This window comes from Ochotona princeps, chromosome 12 (genome assembly GCF_030435755.1).
Source record: "Ochotona princeps isolate mOchPri1 chromosome 12, mOchPri1.hap1, whole genome shotgun sequence".
Lineage (NCBI taxonomy): Eukaryota > Metazoa > Chordata > Mammalia > Lagomorpha > Ochotonidae > Ochotona > Ochotona princeps.
In genome coordinates this window covers 25,050,244-25,060,623 of record NC_080843.1, presented here as the reverse complement: position 1 = coordinate 25,060,623, position 10,380 = coordinate 25,050,244, and the positions used below count along the sequence as shown (strand labels likewise).

Genomic DNA, 10,380 nt, shown 5'->3' with positions numbered 1-10,380 from the left:
AATCCCCTTTGTAATAGACAGTAAAATATATTTTTAAAAAATTGTAAAAGATGTTCAGCATAGAAGCCAAAGGAAATAGTACCAAAATGCCTAAAGAAAGTAACCACATTCCAGCCTGCCAAGAGTCAGCAGTTCCAGCTTATGAGTGCTGCCATTTTAAGAGCAGGATCAGAAATTAACTTGTGTCCCAGTCAACCCTACTAATAAATGTCTGGCAAGTGACCCAGCTGGTCTGAATTAAAGGACAGGCAATTTAGAGGCACTTTGTTCCAAAGTATCTCAGTGACCCAAGAGCTAGCAAAGCTGAATGCCTACTCAGCAACTCCTTAAAAATCCATTCTTCTGGACTAAGCACTGCTCTTCCCTGTCACTTTTTTTTCACTTACAAATTTCACTGGGGTAAGAGGTAGAAGTTTATTACTCCTAGCTGAACCTCAAGGCAAGACAGCACCAGAAGCCCATTGAGGGGGTGGGTTTGCAAATGGAGATTTGACAAAAAGAGAAGGGAGAAGGAGGAAGATGGGGGCAAACTTCCCCCTTATTGAGACTTAGCCTAGAGAGGAAGGAGTCTGCTGTCTGCTTAAACCATTATTTATAGCTTTCAGCCTCCTAAACGAGATGTCACCACTCACTTGGGATGGTCTCCAGAAACAGCAGCGAGGGGGTCATGGTGGTGACAGGACTACAGCAGATGATGGCAATTGGAGTTGCAGTGGCAACCAAAGGCTTGTTCAGGATGGATTCTGCTCTGTTCAATGGCATCTGTTTCTAGTCTTTAGATCTGTTGACACTGCTCCTCCAGAAACCCAGCCAATGACTGGCTTTTCACCCACTGAAGCCCCAGCCCTAGTGAGAAGCCTTCACTGAGTTCAAACAGAAAATTAGAATTTCCCCTTCCTGCTTCAAGGGAAACAACAAAGTCCCCTTCTCTCACAGGAGCAGTTTTGCCTGAATTTCACCTTGAGCAGCATCATATTCCAGGATCCCTCCTCCATCTCGGTAAGAAATACACTGGTGTGAGAAAGAAATGACTGCACTTGTCCTCATTGGCTGGGACAACATTGTCACTCCATCTGCCACTTCACATGCTAAGCGCTAAGGGTGGCAGCCATTTCTAGGAAATCACAGGCAATTTTTATCATGCATACTTTATATTTCAGCCTCCACTGAGCACCTCTGTGGCAGGGACTATGAGTCACAAATCTCAATATCTTGAATGTGTCTGCTGAATAAATCAGGCCATCCCGAAGACTTCATCAGGAATAGCCAGATAATGAAGGTGTCACAATGGGGCAGCTTTTCTCATGGCAATTCCCTTTAACCCATTGCTGACATCACCAAAGGGTTTCATTTCAGCTTGTTCAGTCCCATGTTGTGCGCAAGATTTGTTGTCCAAGATTGGCCTGGGAAAAGGAAAGTATGAAAATGAGATCATGGGTTTCACGAAACCCCACTGTCCCAAGACACAATGAGCTACTTCTGGCAGCTATATTGGCCCAACAGGAAGGCCAGTGGCTGAGAAACCGTGCCAAGCCTTCAAAGGAGCCCTCAGTGTCGAAAGGTTATTTTGTGTGTAAAAGTCCCACAGTAGAATAGTGAACAAATTCAGAAAACATCTCAGAAACAGTACTTATGGGATGATTTCTGACTTTCTGGAATCTGGTCTCCATTTGCATTAAGCAAAGAGAAACTGCAGACATGCTGCTGCCCTTTCCTCCTCACCCACCCGAAGCCATGCAAGGTTCCAGTTCCTGCCACAGACAGACTCCTCGCACTTCCTTCCTGAGCAGCAGCTCTCTCAGCACCTTCTGCTCCACACAGAAGGGGCTGGCAAACAGGAAGCTCTGGGGCTGTGGAAGGAGACGGGGGAAAGTAACAGCAGAGTTCTGGCCATGTGGCCACTGTGGGGTACCAGTCCTGGCGTGAAATGCCACACAGGGACAGAGGGAGAGCTTCTGCACTCCCTTGGAGGGACCTTTGTCCACCATACTCATGTGCTGCCCAGTACACTACTCATGTGTACTCATGTAGCCCAGTACACGACACGCCAGAGACCAAGAATTTTACAGAAAAGAGCCAGAACTGGAATCTGGGTCTCCTAGTGACTCCCTCCCTGAAACTCCTCACTGTGTTGTTGATTGATGAGTTGAGAGGAGAAAGACAGTACAGAAGACCTTGAGGTAGAAGAGTTTGGCAACCTCTATCCTTAATGCTTTTCTGAAGCAGAAGTGGTACAGTTTTAATCTGCTCTCCCTTATCCAGCACAGGACGTCTGGTCAATGGTGCGGAGATATGGCCTGATTGCATCATGCCCACTGAGGGCTAATGAAGCAGCAGAAATTCTCAGCTCATCCCCGGGTACAGAGGAAGAGCCTTCTGGAGGGCAGCACCTCTCCCCTACAGCCTGGTGCTGCGGTGGAACCATGTGAAAACTTGAAAAGAGGAAGCTGTGGTCCAGCGTGGCAAACAACATGCAGAGCTGCAGCGTCAGTGGAGCACGCTAGTCTAAAGTTTGCTGTCCTGCCATTGTCACTGCCACAGCTGCTGTTAAAAGAGATCTTTTGGGCCCGGCACCGTGGCCTAGTGGCTAAAGTCCTCGCCTTGAATGCCCCGGGATCCCATATGGGCGCCGGTTCTAATCCCGGCGCTCCACTTCCCATCCAGCTCCCTGCTTGTGGCCTGGGAAAGCACCTGAGGACGGCCCATATGCCTTGGGACCCTGCACCCGCGTGGGAGACCCGGAAGAGGTTCCAGGTTCCCGGCTTCGGATTGGCTCAGCACCGTCCGTTGCGGCTCACTTGGGAAGTGAATCATCAGATGGAAGATCTTCCTCTCTGTCTCTCCTCCTCTCTGTATATCTGACTTTGCAATAAAATAAATAAATCTTTAAAAAAAAAAGAGAGATCTTTCATCTCTTGGTTCATGCCTTCAAATAGCCACAATACCCAAGGCTAGGACAGGCGGAAGCCAGGAGCCTGGACTTCATCTAGGTCACATGGGTGACAGGGGTTCAAGCATGGGGCACAGCAGCAGGTAGCTAGATTGGAAACAGAGCAGCAAGGACTTGGATGAGTACTCATGTAAAATGCTAGCCTTACAGGACAAGGCTTAACATATTGAACACGGTGTCATCTCTTGAACTGCATGGATTTTTATTTCACATCTGCTAAGATTTGTCCCCATGATAATTCATGTTTTCATGTTACAACTTAGTTTCCCCTGCAGTAGTGGTAGAAAGCAGGGTCCAGTGGAGTGGTATTTGGTTTATGGGCAAAAAGACCTCATAAATGAAGCAATGTCTTTCATGTGTAAGATCTCAGTGTTTTACAGAGGTATGCAAGAGTGAGTTCCTTGCCAGCTGCAGGCAAATGCATAGGTTACAGTGTACCTAGTATTACACTACTGAGAGAAAAGCAGCTAATAGCTGGGCCTGGTTAGTGTCAAATTTGTGTTAATGATACCAGCATGCCATCAGAGTTGTCTATTCTTTTTTTAAAGATATGTGGGGGACAGACACCAGCACACCAGCAAATGGGGTCTACGGACCCAAGTTTTAGCATATGTAGGCCCTGAGAAAGGCAGACAGAAACCCAGGGCACATGACACATTACCAGAGGACTGGGTTCAGGGATCTGTATGTTTGCAGGCATGGGAGCTGTGGACTGCTCAGGGAACAGGGACTGGTGATGTGTGGGAGGGAAGACTGCTGAGGGAGAGAATGTGACAGGGGAGGAATGACTTCTGGGGATCTTTTACCAACCAGGCTACTGCACGTAGTTAAATGAGGGGGCTGAGATCAGGTGATTTGGAGAAAGAACCAGAGTTGGGAACAGATTCTGTGGAGGATTTGTCGGCTCAACTCTGTAGGGCTGCCATACCAGTTGGTTTGCTCAAAAACTGGGAATGGTAGTTGGGCTAAGCTAGGCATGACCACGGAACTCATCAACACTCATGGGTACTGGGGTTGGGAACAGGTTAGGTTGATCCAGGCTGCAGCACCCACATGCACATCCAAGAACTGGGTATGAGGCAGGCTCAGCCACAACATCCACCAGCATACATAAAGGCCAACACTGAAGGGCAGACTATACTGGATAAAAGCTTAACATAGGTTGGCATGCATGAGATCTGGGTCTGGGATTGGGCCTGGTAGGGGAATTTGGGAACTCCCCTGGTGGGCTATAGTTCCCACTAGTGAGCATTTGGATTGGCTGAGTGTTGGTCAGGCTTGGCAAGACTGCTTCATTTGTTGACAGGTGTGTGGGTTGGCTCAAGAGGTTGGAGGGGTGGGAGTAGACTGGGCAGGGATAGGCCAAACTATAGCACACTAGCACACACATGGTGCCAGGATGGGGTCCAAGCCATGCTGGACTAGGCTAGGTTATCATACCTACCAGTTTTCATGAAAGCCAGTGATGGAGGCAGGCTGGGCAGCACTAAGCTGTCCAACCCCCAGTGAAAGTTGGGACTGGGAGCAGGCCAGACCAGGTCAGGCTGTAGCATATGATAGCAAAGGTCAAACCAGGTGATAGTTTATGCTGGGTTGAGTTGGAGCAACCACCAGCACATGCAAGATCTGTGGCTGGGAACAGGTCTGGTTAGAGAGCTAAGGGGACACCCCAGCTGAGCAATGGTTCCCACTGTTGAGTGCAAGAGCTGGAATGGGGGTGACAACACTCAGCATGGGTGTGGACTGGGTCTGGGGTGTAACAGATTGGGCTAAGCTCTAGCACCCACTAGTGCTCACAAGAGCCAAGCTAGGTATGGTACAGGCTGGGCTAAGTCTCAGCACCTGCTGAACCACGCAAGAGCAGGGTCTGGGAGCGCGCCAGGCAGGGCTGGGCTGTAGCATACAACAATAAGAGCCCTAATGGGTGTGGGCTGGTTGAGCAAGGCCGTTATACCTGCAGAACAGGAGTTGGGCCAAGTCACAATCGGCTAAGATATCCTGTATGCAAGATCTATGACGGGAGGTCACAGGAGTTTGTGGCTCTCTTCTGTCAGGACGCAGTCCCTGCTGCTGAGTACAAGAATCCATGTTGGGAGCAGCCCAGACCAGGCCAGCTTACAGTACCCACTGACATACATGTGGGTCATGTCTGAGGGTAGACCAGGTTGTGCCAGTTCATAACACCCACTGGCAGATATAAGAATCAGAATGCAGTGCAAGACAGTCCCAGGTTGGGCCACAACACCAGCCAGTTCATATTAAGGCTGGACTGGGGCTGGCTAGGCTAGTTAGGCTGCAGCACCCACCAGCATAAGCTGGAATTGAGGGGAGACCGGGCTGAGGCAGGGTGCAGCAACCACCAATGAATGTGGGTTGGATAACAATTGGTCAGGCTGATCTAGGCTCCAACCCCCATTGATGTGTATGAGACAAATGGGATGCGGGATAGACTGGACCAGTTTGCTGCATATACAGGCATGTGCAGAAACGAAGGATGGGGGCAGGCCTGGTGGGAGTTTCTGGGGGTCACTATGACTAGGCAGCAATTCCCAATGGTGTGCGTGAGCACCAAGTGAGAGGTGGGAAGGGTTAGGCTGGGCCAAAGCATCCATTGGTTTGCATATGAGATGGGGCTGAGAACATAACGGACAAGACAATTGCAACCATCAGTATTTGTGTAGGCTGATGTGGGTAACGGAGTGAGCCAGACCCTGCACTGGCTGGTAAACATAGGAGTCAGGTCTGGGATCACCTCTGGTGAAGTATCTTTGGGCACTACCCCCTAAACTGGACCACTGGACTAAGACCTCCAACCCCAGGAAAAATCAAAGGATCTGTGATCTGACCATGGAGGGCACATGTCAGAACTGGGTGTCCTCGATTGTTGAAGCCTGTACAGCAGACAACATGCCCAGATGTACATGGGGGACACTACAACCATTTCCAGGAGGCCTGCAGAGGACATCTAGTACCATTGAGGGCAGAACAAATTGGATACAAGCTTGGATAGTGAGTATCTGGGTGAATCAAGATTCTATGATGGACTACATCAGCAAATGGGTCTTGGGAAGATTTCCTCAACCTTGGAACAAAGAAATCAATAGCATCTCAAAACTATCAAAAATGCTTGAACAGTACCCTCAGAATATGCTCCACATCGGAGACCTGGATGAGATTTGGTGTTCTCCCCCATGCCTGGGTACTGATGCAGTTGGAATGCTGGAAGGGCCCTCACCTCTTTCTCCCCACTTTCCCCAGATACAGGAAGCAAAAAGGAGATTAGTAGAAACAGTTTTCTCATCCACTTTCCCCCATTCATTAACCCTCCCCACCATAATCAGTGGTCCACATGGGCATGCATCCTTCTCAAATATGAAAACATCATCAAAAATAAAATAAATTTTATTATAACATTTAAAAAGAGCGAGTTTCCATAGTGAGTCCAGCTTCCTCAACTTTCACTTGCTTCTGTCTTTCACACACACCTGCTTACCGATTCACTCTCTGCCATGAGCTGAAGCAGCATGAAGCTGTTACCAAAAGCTGTGCAGATAGCAGCACTCTATCTTTGGACATGCCAGCCTCCAGAATGAAATGAAACCTCTTTCCTGTGTACATTTCCCAGTCTCAGGTTTCCTATTATGTTATCAGGAAATGAACTAAACCAGCATCAAAAAGAAATCCATCCAGGATTAGATGTATAACGAATATTTGATGTCTGCAGTGAAGATGATGGTGGGTCTGACTTATGAAAAGTCTCCAGAGCACATCTCTGAAATTGGTTATAGAGACTTCTCAGTGAGCTACAGTGTGGGATGCGGGAAATATGGGTAGTACAGTCAGTGAGAACTGGTTTTCTCTGGTGCTATCAGATAAAAGTTTACTGTTTCCTCACTCTTAGGACATTGAATATGGCGGCAGAAGAGACTCAGAGATGCCAAAAGATACTTGCTTCACGGAGAAGTACTTGTTGGCAAAGAGGAACATTATTTGCTTTCCATACAGGGAGTCCAACCATTCAACAAATCCAGGGGTAAATGGACAAGCTGGAGAAGAAAGACCACAAAGCCTTTATGAAGACAGGGGCTATGGGTCCTATGATGACATCCTGAGCATGACTCCAGGCAAGGGAAGCTAGTGTGAGCAGCTGCTCATTGGGTGAGCCAGCTGTGTGTCTGGCCTTGCCCCACTTGTGGGTGTGCTCTGTGTCCCACTGTCAAGCCCGCTGCACTATACTCATCAAAAACTGACACCTACAGCTTTGGTCTGCAAAGAAAACAAGAGCAGAAATAATGGAGATTAGAGCTATGACAACACTTACACACCAGCATGGGGCTTCCCCAAAGGCACCCAGACCTCTGCATACCTTTTATGCTCAAAAACTTTTAACTCCAACAATTTACTGCATAAATCAGAAATCACCTTTAGTCTCTAAAGCAATTAGATTTAAGTGATTGTGAATAAGGAATATAAATTGCTTATGTTATGCACTGAGCCAATTTATCACACAACTGACTAATAGCTGTTGCCCTGCCCCCATCTTGCATGTAAGACATCTACTTTTTATTGCAATCAAGATTTGCTGTATGCTTTCAGGGAGAATAAATAAAGCTTCAAAGGAATAGCACAGGAAATTTACAAACTGGAAGTCTTTTTTTTTACTTTTAAAATAATTTTACATTTGCAAGCAATTGAACGCCAATGCAGTTTGGTCTTACAAAAATCTATAAAATTTTGGAAAGGAAATCTACCTTAATATAAACACTGTCTAACTTGCTTTGCAAAGAGGACACAGAAATCAATCCATAGACTCATCTTTTAACCACCTCCTGTCATCATTTTTATTCTATTCCACAGCTCATGAAGATGAGAACTGGAAAAGCATAAAAATGTACTTTTTGACTCATATATCCTTACTCTTTTTAATTGCAAGGGAGGATGACACATCCTAGTGAAAACATTTTATTAAAACTCAGAAATAAAAAGGCTGAGTTGAGTTATAAGCTGTATAGGATGGAGGCATTGAAAGATGTATGACAGTTAAAATCAGAAAAACCTGCCATTCCCTTGTGTATGGTATTGCAACAAGTAAATAGCAGTTGTGTCATTCATGACACTTGCTAAAGTAAATAGCATTGGCTTGCCATAAATGTTGAAGGTGGTTTTTTATACCATAGTGTACCTCAGTAACAATGACATTTCTGCATGTGAGGTGAAGTGAAGACACCAGCGGACCAGCTTCTAAGATTAGCTCTGGCCTTCTCCACACCACTCATATCCAAACCAACAGTAGGCCTGTTCCATTAACTTAGAGCCTCAGGGAAACAAGCCCACCTAGATGCAAATCCTGACTTCATCACTTACCAGCTCTATAACCTTGACAATATGAGTAGTCACTCACCCTGGGCCTCATCCTGCTCATCTGTATAATGGTAAACAATACATCCTATTGGAATTTAATGAGTTGTAAGAAAGGCACGTAGAACAGCAAAGAAGCTCGTTTGATGTCAGTGGTGCCATTTTTTTCACAATAACGCCTTTCTTAGTACCTTATATTTCCACTGTTCTCCAACCAGTCTTTCCCCAGTCAATTCCAACCAAAAGGACACTACCAGAACTTTGTGCTGCCTGTACAGGCCATCTCACTTGCCTCCAGTTCACACTGGATATCCTATCCTCCTCCTTTGTGGCACACACTATCCAATAGACATTTCTAGCAGAGCACCTATTATACTTGAGACTACCTGTGTACTGACTGGGAAAAAAAAAACTTTCATTAACTGATGCTAGAAACCTATTTAGGTAGGACCTTGTCTTTTGTTAGGAAATCCCTAGATACATATATTTGTGCAGGAAAGATGGTTCACAAAGACAATCTGTAAAGGGAAAAGGGAGAGCTTAGTCAAAAGCTTAGCCTCAGTACAAGAGGTATACATAAATTTGGGGATGGCAGTGAGCCGTGAAAAATAGTTGAATGGATGGGGAAAGACATACAAACACTATCAAAGAGAGAGAGAGAAAGAGAGAGAAATTGCTGCTTGTAAGGGTCAAAGTGAGAGATGCCTAGTGGCAGGGGTTAAGGAACACTCAGAACAGAAATCAGGTATGTTTACTTTCAAATTGTTTTCACATCTGGGACAAAAAAAAAAAAAGTCACATGATGTAAGTGAAGCCCGACACAAACCAAAGGTTTTGTAGTAAGTAAGTTTGGAAAGAAAACAAGGAAAGGGGCTCAGCGGGTGAAATGAAGTGGAATGGAGAGAGAAGCCACTTGAAATGACACAAAACAGAGTCTGTGAGTCCAGGAACTTCACATGTAAAATCCAAGGAAAAGGGAACCCTTCAGAGTTTTCAGAAGCATTGACAATGGGATTGGTCTCCAAGATTATGCTCAATAAAGGGCTCTGGACTGTTGTTTAAATGTGCTAGTTTGGTTCAGGCAGGGTTAGATATACCAGAGATTACTTGGGGAAACACCTGTGAAAGATTAAGAAATTAGGGGTGTAAGTGGTGCGAGTAAGGAGGGACTTCAGAAAATGCTGCAGGTCGGACTCCTTTGAAAGGAGAAGGGGAAGGAAGGAAACTTAGGAATAAAGTCTCAGATCACAGAATCAGTCTAAGAATCTTCCAGACACCTCTTCTTAGCACTCTTACAAAGAGTGCTGAATCAGGGCAATGATATCCTTCCTCTAGAAAGCTCCCTAAGTTACACACAAGCTATCCACGCATCCTTGTATTCACCACTGCTCAGTGTTTATTTCAAATTAAGCCTCCTCCATGAGAGTGGAAGGGTAAATACTGGTCACATAGCTGGTCTCGGCCTCTGGGGCTGACACAAGCTTCTTTGCTCAGCTGTGAGTCTTGGTATAAGGGGGCAAACCAGGACTAGCTGGCATCTGTGGGGACTTCAGTGTGGGGGATGGGCACCATCTCCCATCTCAGCAGGACTCACACAGCAGCCTGACTTGCAAGTCCTGGCCCTGGAAGTAGAGCAGGCTGCTTCCTGGTTATGCAAGGATCTCTGGGACCATGCATGTGAGGATGGAGACAAGAGTAACTGATTTGTTCACCTGTACAATCCCTCCCTCCCTACACACCCCATGTCAGGGCACCTTGGAATCCCTATGTGCAGATGGGTGTTATCTCCAGCCACCACCACACTGTCTAATCTCAAAGTGAATATTACCACAGTTTCAGAAAGGCTGTCCCACTTCCAAATTGGCTCCCTGTTTATGGCCTGGGTAGAGCAGAGAATAATTGATATATTTGGGCCCCGGCACCCACATGGGAGACCCAAATGAAGCTTTACAATCCCAGCCATAGTTTGGCTCAGTCTTGGCTGTTGCAACCATCTGGGGAATGAACCAACAGACAGAAGATTCATTCATATTTCTCTCTCCCTCTCTCTCTCTTTCTCTTTCTCTCTCTCT

At 46.4% G+C, this 10,380-nt stretch overlaps 1 long non-coding RNA gene across 1 annotated transcript in view; it reads right to left on the bottom strand.

The window, feature by feature from the left end:
* Positions 1-1,165: 1,165 nt before the first annotated feature.
* The window catches only part of LOC131481547 (uncharacterized), a 135,468-nt gene continuing 126,253 nt past the window's right edge, over positions 1,166-10,380 (bottom strand). The window contains exon 3 of the long non-coding RNA XR_009246377.1: positions 1,166-1,403. This is a non-coding gene — a long non-coding RNA (uncharacterized LOC131481547). The remainder of the gene's footprint in view (positions 1,404-10,380) is intronic.